We start from the raw sequence: 20,837 nt of genomic DNA, 5'->3' as shown, positions 1-20,837 counted from the left end.
ACAGCAGTGTCCCACACAGGATGGCACAACTACAGAGGGAGACAGCCTGGCTCATTGGTGAGTAGGATTTGTGTGTTTAGTCACTGTCACTACATCTATCCTTTCCCTTCTCATCTGAATATAGCAGAACTGTCATGTATGATTCCACTATTCCCAGGTGACTCTGGCTATCCTAACCTATCTTGGCTGTTGCCACCTGTGAGAAATCCCAGGACAGAGATTGAAGATCTTTACAATGAAGCACATGGCCGGACTAGAAGGGTGATGGACATTCGGCCTTCTGAAAGCAAGATTTTGGTGTCTGCACATCTCAGGTGGTTCCCTGGTCTACACCCCTCAGAAGGTCTGCCAGATAGTTATGGCCTGCTGCATGCTGCACAGTTTGGGCCCAGGAAGGCATGTTCCATTACTTGAAGAGGAGGGAGTATCCAATGCACTGGTGGCAGATGAAGGAGCATTATACAGTGATGAAGATGAGGCGGAGGATGATGTGTACCCAAGAACTCAGTGGATTCAGCAGTACTTCCAAGACAGGTAGGTGTGTGCCTTTATTTTGCTCAAAGTATCTTGAAGTGCAGTGTGTCAGCTGTTAGAAACCATTCTGTAGTGTGAGCACAGTTGTCTCAGTGACTTACCTCAGTACACATTGCTGAACAGGTAGGATATATTGAGCTAAAGTACTCCTGCCTTTGCAATGTTTATCCTGTATGTGTGTGTTTTAAAGTTGTCCCAAACCATTTTCTATCTCAGATGTTGTGCTAGCTTTGAAGTGATTTTTGGAATGTACCTTCATTACTGATGTCCAAACATATTCCCTCAGTTCATTTACTCTCCCTGACTGTTCCCCCTGCACTAGCTGTCAATCAGGAGAGGGTAGCATACAGACTATCTGTGTCATGAGTCCAATACTGTTGTTGTGTGATGTGTGGAGTACAGTGAATTATATCTGCTGTGTGTTGCATATTCTGCAATTTATGCCATTGATTGTAGAAACTAAGTAGGTCCAAACCTCAGGAGTGGACTACCCTGCATAAAATGGGTATTTCCTAAAAGGAAGGGAGTGTTGGACCTTGATGCACACTGAAACTAATCCATCACAAAAGTGACTGATATCCCATCTGCCTGTTTACAAGTGCATTATTTTCTATAGTACCTGTAACAACACAGACAGGATATCCATCACATTTGTGATGGAGTACCGGACTGACAAACTATAAATCAGGCTCTTGGTTTGCTGCAATTTTTTTTAAAGATGTTTGACCTGTATTAAATAAAGATAAACTTTTAAGGACGTTTTTATAGTGAGCAAGCTTTCTACACCTTTGTTCCGTGTGGCGTGATTATTTAGAGCAAATATATCAGCTTTTGGCATTGTCTGCAATTTATGCCATTGATTGTAGACTGTATTATAGACAGGATCATGGTGTGTAGCATTTTTTGGTTGTATCTTATATGTCATGTCTGTTTGACATTTTTCACAGGTGGTGTTGTGGTGGGTTCTGAGTTCCCATGCCTTTCTGCTACTTGATTACACAGACGTGTGTATAAGGAATGGTGACAAGCAGTTACAAAAAGGATGTCTAGCTGAACCTGACATAACAATGGCAGAATTCTGATGCTTAGTATAATTTCCAGTGTCTCATTGTAGTACAAACATTCCATTGACAGGTAATAAATACACATCTACAGTAGGTGTGTTGAAGTGTGTTTATTGAGATTGAAAATTGGAAGGGATGGTGCAGAAGAGTGGGGCATGGTGGTCGAATTCATCAGTGTTGTGGCTCAAGCAGTTGGTAGCACAGGTCCAGCTTCCAGGGGCCATAGAAAAATGGTGCTATGGCAGTGGAGAGTCAAAAACAGTTGTCTCGGTGGCACACAAGGGAGACAGGTCAGGAGAGGCTCATTTCCTGGCAGTAGGGTTGGTCTTGGCTTCAACCCTGCAGGATGTCTGGCTCAATGCCCACATTTGCATGGGGGGCTCCTCAGCTACAGAGGAAGGGGTGCTAGTAGCCTCTGGCAGGGCCTCCATTCCACTAGCTGCTGCTGATGTAGAGGAGTGGCCAGGACTGTGACTAATGGAAGGGGCCTGCTGGTGGGTGGCGGACTCATGCTGGATGAAGGTCAGCTCCTGTAGCACCCCATTAATGGAGGCAATGGTGGCATTGTGGGCCTGCCACTGCTGCATGGCCTCCTGATGGTGTTCTATCTGCTGCCTCTGGTTCTCCAGCAACATGGTCAGTATCTGGCCCATCCTGTCCTGGGATTAGTGGTATGCTCCCAGAACATGTGATATGGCCTCCAGCCCAATCGCCTCCCTGGGTTGCCCTACCCTTTGGCCCACAGTTGCCCTCCCACTGGCCCTGGCCCCCTGTTCTTGTGTCCCCGGCACAGGGTGCCCACTCTCACTTACACCAGGACCTTCATCATCTTGAGTGGTAGGTGTTGACTCCAGTCCCTTTACTGGTGGGCACACTGAAGTATAACGTGGCCTAGAGACACTGGTGTGAAGGAGTTGGGGAACTGGTGTTGTGGTGGCCACAGTTGTGGGGGGCTCCGTCATGGCTTGGGTGAGGCTTGAGGAGGGAGACTGACCAGAGGTTCCAGGTGGCCCAAGGAGGTCTTCCAGTTCCAGACATCCCGAGTTGCTGTCATCAGAGGGGCCTTCTTCTGGTGGAGGACTTGTGGCACCTGCTGGCGGCTGACACTATCAGCGGTACCTGTGGATAGCGAGGATTGTTATTCACATCGACCTGACCTGTTTGACATTTGCTAACCAGGGAGATGGTGCAGGATAGTTGATTCCCAGGAATGGCATTGGCAGTGGTGATTATAAATTATTTTCTAATCAGATGGGCTGAGTTTGTAAATTATTTACTGATATGTGAAGGCATATCAGTTGTTTAGCATTACTGACATTGCCATCTCCTGGATTGCTATTGACATCTTCTTAATCAGTGCTATTTGGCAGGCTTCAGATTGCTTGGCTACCTGTGTGTAGGGGTGTGTGCATTTTTCGATTAGTAAAGAGTGATGCATTGTGAGATTCGTAGTGCTTCATGGTCAGCATGCCTTACGTGTATTTGTGAGTGCTGACGTTGGGATGGTGTTAGTAGGGTGGTGTAGGCATGCAGAGGAATGGATATGGGTGGTTAGAAGGGTTTGGATAAATATGGGGTGGGGTGATTTGAGGCAAGATAGGGGGATGGGTACGCATACGATACAGGTGTACTGAGTGCCAGAGGTGACTTACCTGTCTCCAGACCTCCGATGATTCCACTGAGGCCCTCAGGATGCAGGACTGCCAATACCTTCTCCTTCCATGATGTAAACTCCGGGGGAGGAGGTGGGGGCCCACCACCAGTAATCATCACAGCAATTTGGTGCCTGGACGCCATGGAACGCACCTTCCCCTTCAGGTCATTCCACCTCTTCCTGATGTCGTCCCTTGTGCATGGATGGCTTCCACTGAGTTCACCTTGTCGATGATCCTTCGCCATAGCTTCATTTTCCTGGCAATGGATGTTTGCTGGACCTGTGCACCGAACAGCTGTGGCTCTACCCTGACAATTTCGTCCACCATAGCCTGCAACTCCTCATCTGTGAAACTGGGTGCTTTTGTGGAGACATGGGGCCAGATGTACGAAGCTTTTTGCACGTCGCAGAACAGCGAATTTCGCTGTTTGCGACATGCAAAAATCAATTTGCAATGCACAAACCCCATTTTGTGATTCTGTAACCTGGTTACCGAATCGCAAAACGGGTTTGCGAGTCGCAATTAGGAAGGGGTGTTCCCTTCCTAATTGCGAGTCGCAGTGCAATGCAGGATTGCTTTGTGACCGCGAACGCGGTCGCAAACCAATCGCAGTTTGCACCCTTTTGTAATGGGTGGTAACCCATTCGCAAAAGGGAAGGGGTCCCCATGGAACCCCTTCCCCGTTGTGAATGGCACTGCAAACATTTTTTCAGAGCAGGCAGGGACCACTGCCTGCTCTGAAAAAATGAAGCTGAAACGTTTCATTTTTCGTTTTTGTAATGCATCTCGTTTTCCTTTAAGGAAAACGTGCTGCATTACAAAAAAAAAACAAAAAAAAAACTGCTTTATTAAAAAGCAGTCACAGACATGGTGGTCTGCTGTCTGCAGCAGGCCACCATCCTTGTGAGGGCCGCCACTCGCAAGAGGGTCGCAAATTGCGACCCACCTCATGATTATTCATGAGGTGGGCCTTTGCGACCCCCTTGTGAGTCGCAGATGGTGTCAGGGACACCATCCAACATTCCGAATTACAACTTGCAAATATGTTGGGTGAGGAGTGTACAGGTGGCTGTGGTGAGTACGTGCAGTAAGTTCTCCTGAGTGGACGTGGGATGTGTGGTAATTGTTTGTCGTTGCAGAGGATTGTGGGTTGTGTGGGTGTGTGTTTTATAGTGGTGTGTGTAGGGGTGTGTGCATGTGAATCAGGTGTGGGGTATTCGAATTGGCCAATGTGGTGTTGTGGTGGAAGTGCCATTTCGACCGCGGCGGGCCGCACAATCAATGGATTACCACCATTGACAGACCACTGTGCCGATTTGTGGGTCATAATATGGAAGGCCAGATGTAGTTGGCTTGGTGGTTGGGGTGATGGGACCACCTCTCTCCCGCCGTCCTTCAGCCTGGCAGTGTCGGATTTGTGGCTGTTTTCTGGCAGATTTGTTTTTGTGACTCGTAATATGGCAGGCAGTTTGCCACCTATGTGGCGATATTTTGGTGGCCACAGGCACGGAGGTCTTGAGAAAAGACTGCCAAACTTGTAATGACCACCTCTGTCTTCTTCTCCTATCTCGCCTTCATAGAAACTAAGTAGGTCCAAACCTCAGGAGTGGACTACCCTGCATAAAATGGGTATTTCCTAAAAGGAAGGGAGTGTTGGACCTTGATGCACACTGAAACTAATCCATCACAAAAGTGACTGATATCCGATCTGCCTGTTTACAAGTGCATTATTTTCTATAGTACCTGTAACAACAGAGACAGGATATCCATCACATTTGTGATGGAGTACCGGACTGCCAAACTATAAATCAGGCTCTTGGTTTGCTGCAATGTTTTTAAAGATGTTTGACCTGTATTAAATAAAGATAAACTTTTAAGGAAGTTTTTATAGTGAGCAAGTTTTCTACACCTTTGTTCCGTGTGGCGTGATTATTTAGAGCAAATATATCAGCTTTTGGCATTGGCGTTGTTGTTCTGAAATAAAGGGTGCAGCCACTTCCTAGCATGTCTAATGAAGGGAAGAACAGCAGGAAATGACTTTACATTTCTAAAACCCTCTTCCAACAAATGCAAATGATCAATGTGCCATGAGATCCCTCATGGCTGCATTGGGGACCAAAAGCAGCCCTGGTAAAAGTGCTTAAACCAGTTTGCTTCCTTCTTCTTGCCCCTCTCTATCACTTTCCATCCATTCTTTCTCTCCTTTCCCTCCTATCTCTTGCTCACTGTTTCTCCCTCTCCCTCTCCTCTTTCTCCTTTCTCTCTTGGGCCTCCTGCTGCTTCTGCAGTTCATCTCCGGGAGCTGGGGAAATTGATAGAGGCACTAGGGTTGGCCGTGGGCTTTCTAAAACAGCCTGCTGTAGCTCCTGCTCCCTGGGGACATGTCAGATGGAGTAAAAGGGCAGTCGAGCTCCCTTCCAACTCGTAGTATATTACCCTAACAAAAGAACATGCAACCTGTAACGAACGCACAATGCCCTTCTCCAGTTGCCGATGGACATAGACAACCATGAGTTTTCTTCTGAGATTTGGATGGGCTGAGGCTGCAGCATAGCTACGGTGTATGCCTCAACTTTTTGTTTCAAGCCTTTCCCCTAGGCTTCAGTTGCAATGACAACTGAAGGTGGGCAAATGCAAAGGTTTCTGGTCTTTGAGTTCCCACTCTGGAAAAACTCAACCCTTGCCTACACATTCCAGCAGGAGAAGCAGCAGGGTACTGAGGAAGAGACATTGATAACAAAGGCTTTGGTGCACAACTGAAGAGGAGAGGCCCATACGGGGTTTTCAACTGTCCCTTAGTAGTTTTGGAGGCCTATTCTTTTCCTTTGCATTCTGGGATTTGTAGTCCTTTTTTACTCCCATTATTAGATCAGAAGCAAAAATCCCAGAATGCAAAGAAGATAATTGGACGGGATGAGCGACAAGTGCATTAAAATGGAAAACCCCTCCGGTTTTGCCTGAACAGAAGAGACTTCAGAATACGTGCTAGCATCTCTTGGTTCAGAAACTGTAACCTCATTCACACACATTCTGCATGGGCTGGCCCACCCAGGTGGGCAGTAGTGCATTAAAATGGGGTGACGCTGGGTCCATTGCTTGTACACATTGAATCCTCTTTTTATTTCCCCAAAGCAATATCTGGCTGTAATGCTATCTGAGGGTCAGACTCAGCACAGTAGCATCTTACATCAGACATGAAAGCTAACATTAGCAGAAAACATCTCTACTCAAAATACTAAGAGTAAATACAGTCATGACAAGTGAGTTCTCCACTGTTTTGTGGTCTATCAGTATAGTATAGATTTTTAATCCAGCATAATTGGCATTGGTGGTGGCAGAGCAAATACCTCCCTTGTTTGCCACGTTCTTGCTCAGTGTCACCTTGTGATTAAATAGTGGTGGTGTTAAAAGGCGTAGATTTAGCACCGTGTGACTCACCACTAATCTCTTGTTCAAACAGTATTCAAGCAAGGGCACACTTATCTCGCATGTGTTGCCTTAATTTGTTTTTCTTCAGTTCTACTCTTTTTCCTTGTATCCTCCACACAAGACCATCCTCACTGAATCCAGGTTCCACCAAGGAACACAGGCAGTGTTGCCTAGAAGACTGCACAACATTAGATGACAGTATGCAAATCTCTGAAGCTTTGGCAAAGCAAACATCAAGCTTAGCAGCTGAGTAGAAAAAACATGGCAGTTCCCCTCGCTGAAGGAACAAATACATCAAAAAAAGTACTGTTCAGCTCTTCGTTTCCTCCCCTTTTCCCTTGACAACTATAGTCTGTGTGAATCATTTTAGTTGCAGTTATAGTAGCTACCTTCTTTTGTCCTATCTTGATGCTGGATTCTGCCTTTTTGTTTTTAGGGAGGAGATTTTTATTGTTACTTATTCCTTATTCTAGAAGCTTTTTACACTTTCCAGTACGTTAAAAGGTTCCCATGTAAGCCTACCTTGTTATGTTGCTATCATTCTAAATGGATGGTTGTGATTTACTTTTTCCAGTGTGTCAGAGGAGAGTTGCACTCAGTCCAGAGAGACGCAGAGGCCAGAGCTGAGTCGACCTGTAGGCAGAGGCTTCCTTGAGGCAGGAAGGTAGGTGGGCAAATGAGGGGACATTCGCTCCTCTCCTGGAACATCCACAATATGGAGAGCAGAGGAGGTGCAGCTGGGGTTCTAATCAGCTGCGGGCGATGGGTGATGACATGTTGGTAGGCAGTGCACAGGCAGCCAGCATTAGGTTGGTGCGGCTTGTGCCTCCCGGGGGATGGGGTATGTTGGAAATGGCCTTTCTTGCAGGGTTATCCCCAAACTTTTTGCCTCTGGTCTTCTGTTTTTGACTGTGTGCTGCATTTAATTTCGTGTTTGCTGATTTTAGGACTCTGGGCACTTTACCACTGCTGAGCAATGCTAAGGTGCAAGTGGTCTCTGTCTAAATGGTACTGGTGATTGGTTTATCTATGATTGGCATATTTGATGTGCTAGTAAGTCCCTATTATAGTGCACCATGTGTACCCAGGGCCTGTAAATCAAATGCTACTAGTGGCCCTTCAGCACTGACTGTGCCACCCACAAGTGTAGCCCTGGAAACATGTCTCAGACCTGGCACTCCAGTGTCCTTGTGTGCAGTTTGGAACGGCCTGTTTATCCTGGCAAGTGCATCCACTTTCCAGGCCCAAACCTTCCCTTTTACTACATGTATATCACCCCAGGGGTAGGCCCCAGGCAACCCCATGGGAAGGGTTCAGTGTATTTAAAAGGTAGGACATGTACTGATATGTTTTACATGTCCTGATAGTGAAATACTGCTAAATTTGGGTTTCCCTGTCACAAGACCCATGTCTCCCATAGGTTAACATGGGGCTTGCCTTAAAATATCTTTCAAATGTAATTTCCCATTGGGAGCAGATGGAGATATGGAGTTTGAGGTCTCTAAACTCACAATTGAAAAATACATCTTTTGGTGAAGTTGTTTTTTTAAATTGTAAGTTTGACAATGCCACTTTTGGAAAGTGGACATTTTCTTGCTTAACCATTCTGTGCCTTTGCCTGTTTGTGGAATATATGTCTGGGAGATAATGACAGATGGGCTGTTTGTGAATTTACTCTAGACAATCACACAAAGGGAGCTGAGGTGTGCCCAATCATATCCTGATGGGTCTTACTGGACTAGAGTGGTGGGAGAAGCTGATGATTGCACCTGAATAGAGCTGTGTCTGTTCTTACCCAAATCAGTCTCAAACCCCTGGAGTGTGTCTGGGGCCAAGGCAGGAAAGGCAGGGTCTTGTGCACTACAAAGACGTTCCTTTGAAGTTTGCCTACTTTAAAGACAGAAATGAGTATAAGTATTGGACCTCTGAGATGACAACTTTAGAATCCTTCTGGACTTTGGACATTCTGGCAGGAAGAAAAGCTAGATGCTGTAGGAGGGACTACCACTCTTCCTGTTGCTTTGCTGTGCTGGCGTGCTGCTTGCTCCTTCTGTCCTGGGAGTGAAACCTGCTCTTTAGGGTATTCTGAACTCATGTCCTTATGGGCAGAATGCAGCTCCCCAAATAAATGACAATAGGCCTTCAAACCATTTGAGTATTAATTTATGAAGTGCTTTGCTTAACAATCTGGACACAGTCTTTGCATCATTGATGTACCACTCCGATAAGCTCAATTTGCAGGGGGATATTTTAAAAGCATTGACTGCTCACTTAGTGGAAATCAATGCAAATCTGTTGCCTTTAAATCATCTTAACTCAAGAGTACAGTCTGATCCAGCACTTGCATACCATGCCTGCCCTTGCGCTAGCTCAGCTAATTCTCTTGCAAGGGTACCTCAAAACCTTATCGCTATTCTGGTACAAGTAACTGTGCCAACTCAGTTGTTAACACAGCAGCCACTTCTTTTATCATGCCAACAGGACACTCTGGAGTCTAGCCAGGCCTACAGTCTTTCGAAGACCTCACTTGAACGACCATTGCTTAAGGCAGCGCTGTGCCCCACTGACAGGTCTGAGCTCAATAAGGCATTAGAGTGAAAAGTGCTCAAGCACTTCATCCTCCCAGTAATTCTACCTGCAAGGATCGGAAGTAAGGAACAAGGCATTCAAGTGGGGTTACCACCTGAGCCACAAGAAGGCGATGGCCATTTACATCCTGGCCCTGAGCACTCTGGGAAACTCCAGTCAAAATTTACCTATAATTGTACCCTTGAAACAAAAGACCTATCCTATTTTTCAATGTAACACAGCTCCCAAGTTAGAACAAAATATTGAAAGGGAATGCAGATGTAAAATGGAGCTACAGTACAGCCATCTAGCTGTTGGCGATCTGAAATTACCCTGCCACAGATTCGCTAGCCTCAATGCCGCACACAATTAATATACAGTCTGAACGAACTATTACCACTTTACCAGTCTCCCAAGGTCTAATGAGCCCACTACCTCTATCGAAGATTCGGCACCTCCTGACCACCATCGACTAACTCAGTCGCCAAAGGTTCAGGCTGCATTCACAGACACAGGGCGACAATTAGACCAATCTACTGCCTCTCTGGTGTCTTCATATTTGCATATAGACCACCAGCAGTCCAGTCCATCACCAGCCCATCCATCAACCAAGAATAGCGTATTTCAGTGGGAAATCTTGGAAACAAGATCACTGGAGCTGCTCTGGTGAGGCCAGAGCCCTCTGTTAGCTTTTCCTTCCCCACCAAGAAGTTAGAATTTACTCCACATTTTGTTTTGAAAGGCAAGTACGATATTTTAAACAGAAGCACAATTTAAAAAAGGCTTCGATCATTGGAGGGCTCGAGTTACTTCAACACAACACACTTGGAAGCAATAGAATTCAAGACCAACCCAAATCTGAGAGGAAGAGACAGTACAGTAACCATCTGCTTTTCCCCGGGGATAGACAACCATATTTGGCAGCCCAATGAGCAATTTCTATCTTGGGGCATTGAGCTGTGGCAAATGCTTCCACCCTACTATCCAAACCCATTCTCACCAGGTGCTTGAAACCCAACATGCCAAGCCTAGGGATTTGGAGAGGAACTATTGGCTCAGAGTTTTTAAGGTATCATTATGACTTCTCAAAGTTACTAGTGTTCAGACAGAGGGCCACTACCGTGAAGCAGATCATAGCAGATCTATAGAGAGGGGTCACGGATTAGACCCATCCAGCCAACTGTTCATGCGTGAAATCCCTGGGGGAATCAAAAAGCAGACACTCCAGTGTTTAACAACAGTCCCAGTCATAACTCTGGTGAAAGGACAAATGCGCCTTCTGGACATATTATAACTCTGTGTGATTATCTCGACCCAGTACAAGGATCTGAGAAGCTTATGCCTGTACTGTCTCCCTTTCAGCAAGTGAAGTACACTTTTTATATTTAGACGAAACAGGAAGCAGATATAAGGCCGGCTCACATAAAGGGTGGTATTGTTTCCAATTGAACCAATTCGTTCATTCTTTTGGCTTACCTTCTGACTCCTATAGCCACACCAATTACTCTAGTGCTATCTATAAACTTTAATTATTTTACTGGAATATGGCAGGCATAAGGAAAATTGGGAACCGGGAACGGTCCGACTTCATGGGTACTTTCGCTGTAATCTGTATTCATGGGACTTGGGTATGCTGCCTGCAGATATCAATAGGTTTAAAACATTTCATCTGGCAGCCACTTCATCACCTTCTGGCCATCCTAGAGGGGGGCTTGGCGATATACATCTCTGCCATGTTCACTGCCGAGTCCTTCCGTTCGAAGGCCGACACACCATTCAATAAGCTACTCAGCCTCAAATTTGCAGATGACTCATGGTTGGTTATTGTGAACTTTTATAATTATATTCCTAAAGCCGACAGAGGATGTGTTTTGACCAACTAGATTTTGATCTGGATTCCCCCAAACCAAAAAGAGGCTAAGGAGGTTTGGGGGAGGTGGCAATTTTATTGTCCACCTTTGCTCCATTATTATCCTTTGCACTGGGATGCATGTGTCCTCGCCAATGTAGATGGTAATCCTTTGTTCCATTTCTGTCATGATTTGTTTGGTAACAACTTAAATCACCTGATGATGAAGTTCCATATGGCCTTGGCAAAAGAGTATAATAACATGAATTGTTCCTTCCCTGACACATTTGTGGGCCAGGGTTAGGGTTCAAGCATAGATTTTATATAACTATCTATCAATTTAGTTAACAATGGTAGGGGAACATACGATACATAATTTGGTAATGAGTGACCATCTCCCCCAAAGTATAACCATAAACATCCCTAATTGGCCGGTGGCACATTGCCCACTCAGACGAGTTACAGGCATAGCCGCCGAAAAAAAAGGGCACTTGTATCAAATGGGAGTTTGTAAATACTGAGACATTGTCTCAGCTTTTTAAAGACAATTGTACCTCATTTGATGTGTGTGTAGACTCAGAGGCTGACTCGGCCAATGTAAAATGTGCATTCATTACCTTATCGGAGGCCAGTAAGGCTGCACTATGTAGGCCATTCAATGTAAATTTAGTAAAGTGGAAGGGGTGGTCTGACGTAATGTGCTCTAGAACCCATAAAGAATTAATGGCCTCTCTCCATAAGGACCCTAGGTAAGCTCCCAAGGTTGCCCAGTGTATGAAGCCCTATAAGAAGGCTATTGTGGATAGGAAAAAAACTTTAAACTCTAAGACATGGGAAGACCTAAAGGAATCCTAATTTAGGAATGGTCAGAAAGCCTTCTGAGGTGTTAGAAACCTAGCGTTCTTCAAAGACCATGAAGAACCTTTGATTGAAATAGCGATACCAGTGCATGAACGGGCCACCTTCTTTGGGGTAGTCTCTACCTCTATGAGAGGGGAAGAAGGGGATAGAGAACTGTCCTGTCTAGTAAAGGAATACTTCTTCCCTAGGCACTGCCTTTCTTGGAGGAAGTGACAGAGGCTATTAGATCTAGTCTGGGTGGTATAGCCCCAGTCCCGACGGAGTCCCTTTGGATCTATTCAAGAGTAATCTTGAATTATGGGCCCCATTGTTAACTAATGCCTGTCTGGCAGTTAGTTCCTCTACTAAATTCCATCATAGTCAGACTCAGTAATCATTCACAATATTCAAGAAAGGGAATTGAGAGGACCCTAGTTGCTACTGCCCAATCTCTCTCTCTTGGACTCCACAGTGAAGGTCCTGGGCTGTGTCTTACTCTCCCACCTTGAGGCAAGGACCAAGGAGACCAGTAACCTCCAAGACAGACAGTATGGGTTCAGGAGAGAGCTTGGGACAGAGAACCAATGTATTAACCTGTCCCTCCTGTTGGGAAAGTATACAACCGCCAAGCAAGGTTCTCTTTTTGGGGGTTTTATGACTCTGTCCAGTGCCTTTGACTGTTTCCCACAGCAAACTCTGGGAATCATGGAAAGTTTTGGCGTGGACAATTCATTATTAACCCCATTATGGACATTTACAGTATCTCCAAAGCCTTAGTAAGGTTTTGTGCTGATGGGGAATGTTCCGAGGCGTTTGGAGTGAACAGGGGTGCTAGGCAAAGCAGTCTCCTTGCACAATTCCTCTTCTCTCTATATATTAATCATCTAGAGAGGGAGTTGGTGTCAACGTGCAGGAACATGTCCCAGGTTGCACAGCTCCCCATACCAGCATTGCTGTAAGCGGATGATGCTTTCCTTATGGGCCGCACCCCTGTAGCACTTCATCATCTATTGGATGCTTTCTGCTTCTTTATGGAGTGGTTAGATCTGAAGATCAATACAAGCAAGACTTTTGTAATGTGTTGTGGACAACAAAACACTGTGAAACCAAGCCTCCAGCTGCATGCCAACCCACTAAAACACACAGGCAATTTTAGATATCTAGGAGTAACATTTAATTGCAGAAGCTTGTGGGTTTCCCAGGTAGAAGTCAGAAATAACCAATTGGTGAGGAGCGTTGATTCCCTCTTTTCCTTTGCTGCCAAACTGGGTAAAAGATCAAATGCATGTATGCTGACAATCTATCAGGCAAAATGCACCAATGTGGCATCATATGGGACAGAGGTATCGGGTACCCAGGCAGCTCCATCATTACAGACAACTGAAAATAAGTTAATTTGTCATTTATTGTCCCTCCATCAAGTACTTCCTCCTTTATCTGTCATAGGGAGCCTGAATTATCATACCTTGGGAATATTGGAAGGACATGCCCAATTATTCTCAACACAGGGTTTGGACTTACAAGGCCCTATCACTGAACAGACTGATAATTGAGGATTGTCTGTCATTGGCCCAAGGATTAAAGATTCCCTGGGTGAGGGGAGTTAGGGATTTGGTGGTGGCCTTGTGTAGGTGGGGTTTCTTTGAAGACCCATCTTTATCGCTAACCTGGGTGGGCAAGAAGGTGCTTAGGGATGTGTGTTACAAATTTTGGGGAGGTACAAGGTGGCGAAGGTAATCAAGCTACCATCTGTCATTTCATATATGCAGCTTAAACCAGCTAAGAATACCCAGTCATTCTTGTTATTAGATGCACAGCACTGCCAGCAGTTTATTCTGTTCAGGTTTCGTCTTAACCTACTCCATAGGTAAGCCACTTTTTCTCAGTGCAGTGACTAGACACTTGAAGTCTCACCTTGACCCTGCGACCAGAATTCAGCACAGAGCACTTTACATATAACGTTCTTTTGCACTTTTTACTCCAAGGCTAGATCTCACACTATCATACCCCTTTTGATTAAATGTTCCTCGGGTCAATTCACGGAAGCACTATACTTTTTGCAATCCTTGGCCTCATTTATATAGTTAGTGTACACATTTTTTAAGGCTGTGATCGATCAACTGTCTAACTGTGAGTACCAAGGGTGCATGTCTATAGCTCCAGAAGAAAGACTGCCCCTAAACTACATGGACTAACATCAACCATCAACACAGTCTTGTTAGTCAGGTCAAAGTATTTCACGTTACATTTTGTAGTAGAGAATCATCGGTCACTACTTTATGTTGTTCAGTATCTCTTACTCATTCTTCAGTGAGGGTCCAGCTGTATTAATGTTTTTCACCTTCTTTGAATCGGCCCCCATGCTGTGATTAAGAAAATATAGCCAAAAAGTTAAAGATGGTTCTGTAGGAACTTACATTTCTTTTTGTGTAGTGTAATCTCAGTCATTGTATGACACCTAGTATGTCATGGAAATAGGGAATGCTGGTGGAGTATGTTAGTTTACCATTGTTTTAATTTATAACACCTTCGGAACCAGCCAACGCCTTTCATACTGAATTCTGGAATACCTCTGGTGCCTTTTGAAGAAGCCTCATCTCAATACAAATTCTTGTTGCACCTGGTTGTTTCGGGACATTCATAATCACTAACACTGATATCCATGGTGTGGGTCAGCCACCTTCTTTATTATCCCACCATCTTCTAGTTTGATGAGTTTGGCTTCCACCTGTCTACTGATGTAGAATACAATAGACCGAAACCTGTGGACCACAGGCCACATAGGATGGTATCAGTTGTGCTTTCATACCTCGGTGTACCATGTACATTTGTAGATACTTCTAGAGGAGGTCATCCAGTTTTCTAGTCTGCATACCCTCTGTGAAGTGTGTAAGACTGTATGCTTTTGCTTTGCTGCAGTTGATCTTGGCCCCAAGTGAACCTTGTGTCACTTAGAATTTGGGGCCAGATGTAGCAAAAATTAAAATTGCGACTCGCATTTTGCGAGTTGATGCGACTCGCAAAATGCGAGTCGCAAATTGGAATGTCAGAAAAAAAAGCGATCCGATTTTGCGACTCGCAGCCGGACTCGCAACGCTGTGTGCGAGTCCGCAGTTTGCGAGGTCGCTGTTTGCGAGTGTGCAAAAAACGAACTCGCAATTAGCGAGTGGGTGTCGCAAATTGCGATTACCTTCAAAATTGCTTGCAGGTGCAGCAGAACACTCCAGAAAGCATACCAGAACACTCTGGAAACACTTCCTGGCACATGATGATGACATCACAGCCAGGAAGTTAACAAATACACCTGAGAGGAGGCAGGAGATCATAGATAACAGCCAGGACAGATTAATGTGGCACATGGCGTTAATGTGCCACATGACTGGTTGGCATTTTCCTGCCCATGGACAATTTCAACTTGTATATAGTTTCTTCATGACATTAATAAAACAGTTATTTTTGTTCCACTTAACAAATGGTTAATAGGTGAGTATGGTGGGAGTTGACACGTACCGTCCATAATATTGCGTTGCAATGTGGTCCCGTCTCAGTCTGCCTTGATTAGCTAGACTCCTATCCCCATGATGGCGATGTGGTTGTTCTTGCTCTTCATCATCAGGATCTGGGTCTGCAGGGGTGAGAGGTAGCCCACGTCGGGTGGCTATGTTGTGGAGGATGGCGCATGCGACCACAATTTTGAAAGCGGTAATGGGGGTGTATTGGAGGGCGCCTCCACTGCGGTGGAGGCATCTGAATCTTGCCTTCAGCAGTCCGAAGGTGCGCTCGATCAGGTTCCTGGTCCTCTTATGCGCACTGTTGTATTGCCTCTCTGATTCAGTTCTGGGTGTTAAAAACGGAGTCATGATCCAAGGCCTGAGAGCATATGCACTGTCACCTGTTGGGCACAAAAGTACACGGTTAGGAAGTCCAGATTGTCGTGCACAGTGACCTGTGTGTATGTCTGCAAGTGTCTGTGGCTCTACCTAGGAGGTAACCGTCTCCAAATTCCCCACGTTCCAGGCGTTGATGTATCCCACTATGCCTAAAAATGTATGAGTCATGGGTACTGCCAGGAAACTTAGCTACGATGTCCGTGATGACATAATGGGCATCACAAACAACCTGTATGTTGAGTGAGTGGGTACACTTCCTGTTGCGGAAAATGTGTTCCAGATTAGCAGGGGGGCATATTTGAATGTGTGTCCCATCTACACACCCTATGACATGAGGAAAGTGGGCAATGCGGTAAAAGTCCAGCTTGGTGCTGTTAATTTCTACCTCATTCCTTGGTAAGTATATGAAGTGAGACATGTGCGTGACTAAGGCATCTAGGAATGCCCTGAGGAACCTTGACACTGCACTTTGGGATACCCCACCTGCCACGGCAATGACCCCCTGATAGCTCCCTGAGGCCAAGAGGTGCAGTGTGCATAGTACTTGCACATGCGTAGGGATGGCTTAGCCACGCAGAGTCTTGTGTTCTAGCTGTGGTTTCAGTAAATCTATTAATTCTAGAATAGCTGCGCTGCTAAGGCGGTATTTGTCATAGATCTCCTCTTCAGTTTGCTGAAAAAGAGTCTGCCTGGTTCTATATATCTTCTCCTGTCTGTGGCCCCTCCTCCTCCTCTGCTGGGCTGCGTAGACTCTCCTCCTCACTGCTATCAGGTATATCTCCGCCATCTTGAGTAACCCAGATGCCTTCTGGGTCCCCTTTTATACTTTGGTAATGGTTACCACCTGCTCTGAGTTAGTGGTAAATGGGACATGCAAACTGGGCTTTTTGCGACTAGTCGCAATTTGCGAGTTGCAATTGCATATGGGTTGCGACTCGCAAATTGCGACTTGCAATTTGCGGGTCGCAAAATGGGGTCGCACCGGATGCGACTCGCAAACGGGTCCCATCGCTTTTTGCGAGTCGGAAATGGGCTTTTTGCATCCCATTTCCGATTTTGCACTGTCGCAAATTGCGATTCGGCCCGTTTGCGAGTCGCAATCGTTTGCTACATCTGGCCCTTGGTTCTCACTCTTTGTTCCCGGTGCAGTATTATGGATGCTAATATCCCAGTTAATTGTATGCGTAGATGTAAGTTTTTGTCTGCTGTAGTCCAAAGCAAGGCTTCAGTTAAATGAATTATTTTCTATCATATCTTTACCAATGCCCCTGTTTCAACAAAAATGTCAGCCCATACACTATGATATTGCACTTTGGTTGTGGCATTCTTGCCTCGGCATGGTGTTCTGCAAGTTATTTTAAGATCGCTTCATCTTTAATTCCAGATGAGGGGGCAGGGACTGATTTGTTCGTACCCGTTCCTCCTCTTCAGCTGTCGCCGTCTGTGCAGATGGTTGTTTTCTTGCACTTTTTGGGATACGTGCTAGAGCATCATTGTGTGGTGAGATTCGGTCACATGTGTGCGGAACACATTTTTTCTTGCCCTGCTCGGTCCTCATGCAGATGTGCTTCGTTTCCACATTGCCCACACACTCCTCGTGTCTGCGAGTGGGTTTTGTCTGTACAACGTGCTTGCCCCAGTTTATCCCTCAGTCACTGCTTTCCATATGTGTTATAGTGGTGTAAATTAGCTCTTTGTTACTTGCCATTTGAGGGAGGGCCGTCTCTATTGTAGAGGCAAATGCGTGGGAGAGCTCATATAATCAGCCTCTGCCCTGCTTAGGTGAGCTTTTCATCCAGACAGAAGTTTAACAGCATTTTGTTATCTGAGCCTTTACTTTTTTATCTTGATCTGCATCAGTGGAGGTGCATGTGAACCTTCTCAGTAGTGCATGAAAAGCGTTCAGTGACGCCTTTTCACATTGCTGAACTTGTCGTAGAAGGAAATAGTCAAAGGGCCTGATTTAGAGTTTGGCGGAGCGATTACACCGTCACACCGGTGTGGGATATCCCATCAGCCGAAATAGAAATCCCATAAAATGAAATGGGATTTATATTTCGCCGGACAGGATATCCGTCACCGCCGTGACGTGGTAACCCCTCCACCAAACTCTAAACCAGACCGATAGTCTGGTTTAATTTGCAGTGTGAAGTGTGCTGCCAGTGCTGTCACCACTTTGTCACAATCATCACCTACTCAGCTTTCAGGAAAGATGAGGATCACATTGTATATTTCCTCTTTAGCATAATGTAGCAGAACAGATTGCTTTATCTTGTTGGATTGAAATAATGGATACCTTACCTTGTCCATACCTTCCTCTGTGGTGCCACTGTCACAGGCCCTGCCAGCTTGCTGAAAAGAGGATACAGAATTAGGCTGTTCCCCACCGAAGGTGCTCTCAGGGTGAGTGTGCAACCCATATTTCTATCTCCATGCTTGTCTGTTTTAATTTGTCCTTCAACTTTTCAAATCCTGAAATCCTTAGATGCTCTACATCATGCAAGACAAAGATTCTTGTTGCCTATCTCGCGCTGGTGCAGTGCGATTTAATAAGATGATTTTTTACTGCTGCCTGTGAGTGGCAAATTCTCTTTTGTACAACTGCGCCCACTGTATATTTTCCAACCTCAGGAGTATGATAACTGTGATCAATTTAACCTGCTTGTAGCCAGGGCCATTTGAATTATGGGATTCTGTGGCTTTGGCATTTTCCACATTATTATGGATTTGCAGCGTTTGCCACATAAACCATCATTCCATCGACTCCTGCGTAATTTTACAGATTTTGCCAAAAAAATGTTTCTAGTTAAATCAGATAAAAAAATTACTAAAAACGTGGCTACACATTGGAAGGCCCTTCCTCGACTGGAATCTTTGAATTCCCTATTGCTGTATTTCAGTATTAAACTGTTAGTAACAGAGTGGAACGTTTGCTTAGGCAATATTAACATATGTAAAAAAATAATAATAATAATGCAGTAATAGTGTCACAAAATGTGCTACACTACACCACATAGTTTACCTTTTCTTGTCGCGTAGTTTATGCCTCGACGCATAATTTCAGTTGCCCTGCTGAAAGCTATGCAGAGAAAACATGGCCCTTATTATGCTTTTCACTCATGACTGTGCTACCTCTGTAGCACTTGCTCATGAAATGGACAGTGGAATCAGAAATATATTTCTGCTGATATCCCAAACTTAGATGTTGAATTCTGGAAACAAACTGATTTGCCTTTGTTGTATTTTAGATGTAGCCAGTATAGGGTGATCACTTCACTCTATCTCCAGCCGCAGCCTTTTCCCCTACAAATCATTAGATTCGGTGTGAAAGTCTAATTAGTTCAACAGAAACAAAGGAAAACGTAAACACATAGAATGAATTTATGATGCAACAGAGGTTGAGGACCGGAAACTGTCAGTAATGACGAGAAAAAAGGTGATCACCCTAAGTAATGACTCATGAAGAAACCAATGCTAAGGTCATCACAATAGAAACCGCCTTCTTGAAGGGCGCACACTAGAGAGTCATGCACATTTCTATTGCAAACTCTTGGAATCATAGATTGTGTTTTTCAAAAGAAGGGAGATGATGACTGATAGACTTTGAAAGGAAATCTCCGCAACAACGATATTTCGGAATTGCTCTTGATGGTAACTGCTGTACAAGAGGTAGATTCAGTTTGAACTGCAGCTAACCATTTTGGATGGGTCTACAGGGCACTAGTGTCGCCTGCAAATCCCAAAATGCCACAACATGGCAAGCATTTGTTTGGCGAGGTGTCAGCAGCAGACTCGAGAGTTGATACAGATTAATTTATTTGCAGGGCCATACGCCCTAACACAGGCCCCTGCAACAATTGTCCCTCAAAGGTGCACCCATCCCTTCAGGAGCCCCCAAGCCCTTCATGTGGCCAATTCTACCAAGGCCAATCCAGCTGTGTGAGATATGGGAGGCTGATGAGACCCTCTTCACATTTTGCAAGTGGGGGAGTACATCATTTTACATTACATCACTGTCCATTTGTCATCTATACTGTGCATCCAGGGGAGTACAAAAACAAGTCAGATGCCGTGATAAATTCCTGAGGCTCATATCGGAAGAATTCATTAAAGCATCCCTTTTTAGGTTGAAGCCCACTAGACAGTGCAGCTGTCTGGTTGCAGAAACATATTGGTGATATTCCGAAAGCTTACCTAGGAATGCATTCCGCTGGCTGCTTACCATTGGCTTTCTGCTTTGTCACTCACAGTTGCTTTTTTCTATTCATTGGCTCCATTTGTTTTAGCCCATCCCGCATTTCTTTGTCCCGCCTGTGAAGCATAGCCTGTTTACCACCTCTCCAATTGGCTCCTTTGTTTCATCCGAGTGCTTAATTTTTATAAACACGTTGGTTTTCTTTTTGCCAAAGCAATCCATGCAAGTGCACATGTTTTCCTACTATCTCCCTCGTATGCTTCTACCACTGTTAAACAGCTGCCCCCTCCCCTCTCCCCATGCTCTGTGTTGCTTTCTTCCTTGTGTGATTTAAAACTGCAACACTTTCTCCCACTTCCCTCCCCCAGCCCATATTTCTATTTGGATTGTAGCATGAATTAACAAACGTGTTTTTTTGGTAATTCTTGTTTGGTTATGCTAACAGCTTGTAATGTTGTTTCAATTTATACTAAAACAAAGTGGGGACTGCACTCAGTATGTTATTGAAATGCAGCATACACAACAAATGAGAACAATCCCTGGTATGACAACTGATATAACAATACTGATATACCAAGCAAAAGCACCACGGTCTCAACTAAAGCTAACTTGCTATTAGATATTGCCCTGGATAGCCGTCCACCACTTTTGTAGCTTTTTACTCGTCCTTCGAGAAAGCTACCAGTTCCCGCTTAAAAGTTCAGAAGAACTACGTTTTCTCTGGTTTGTTCCAGCGTCGAAAGAACTGCTGAGTGGAAGTCATTCTGGCAGTCCAATTTCAGGGTCCCTGCTTACCCCTCACCCGTCCTCTTG

This window comes from Pleurodeles waltl, chromosome 3_1 (genome assembly GCF_031143425.1).
Source record: "Pleurodeles waltl isolate 20211129_DDA chromosome 3_1, aPleWal1.hap1.20221129, whole genome shotgun sequence".
Taxonomy (NCBI): Eukaryota; Metazoa; Chordata; class Amphibia; order Caudata; family Salamandridae; genus Pleurodeles; species Pleurodeles waltl.
The sequence above is the reverse complement of the archived record's forward strand: the minus strand, read 5'-3'. Positions refer to the sequence as shown.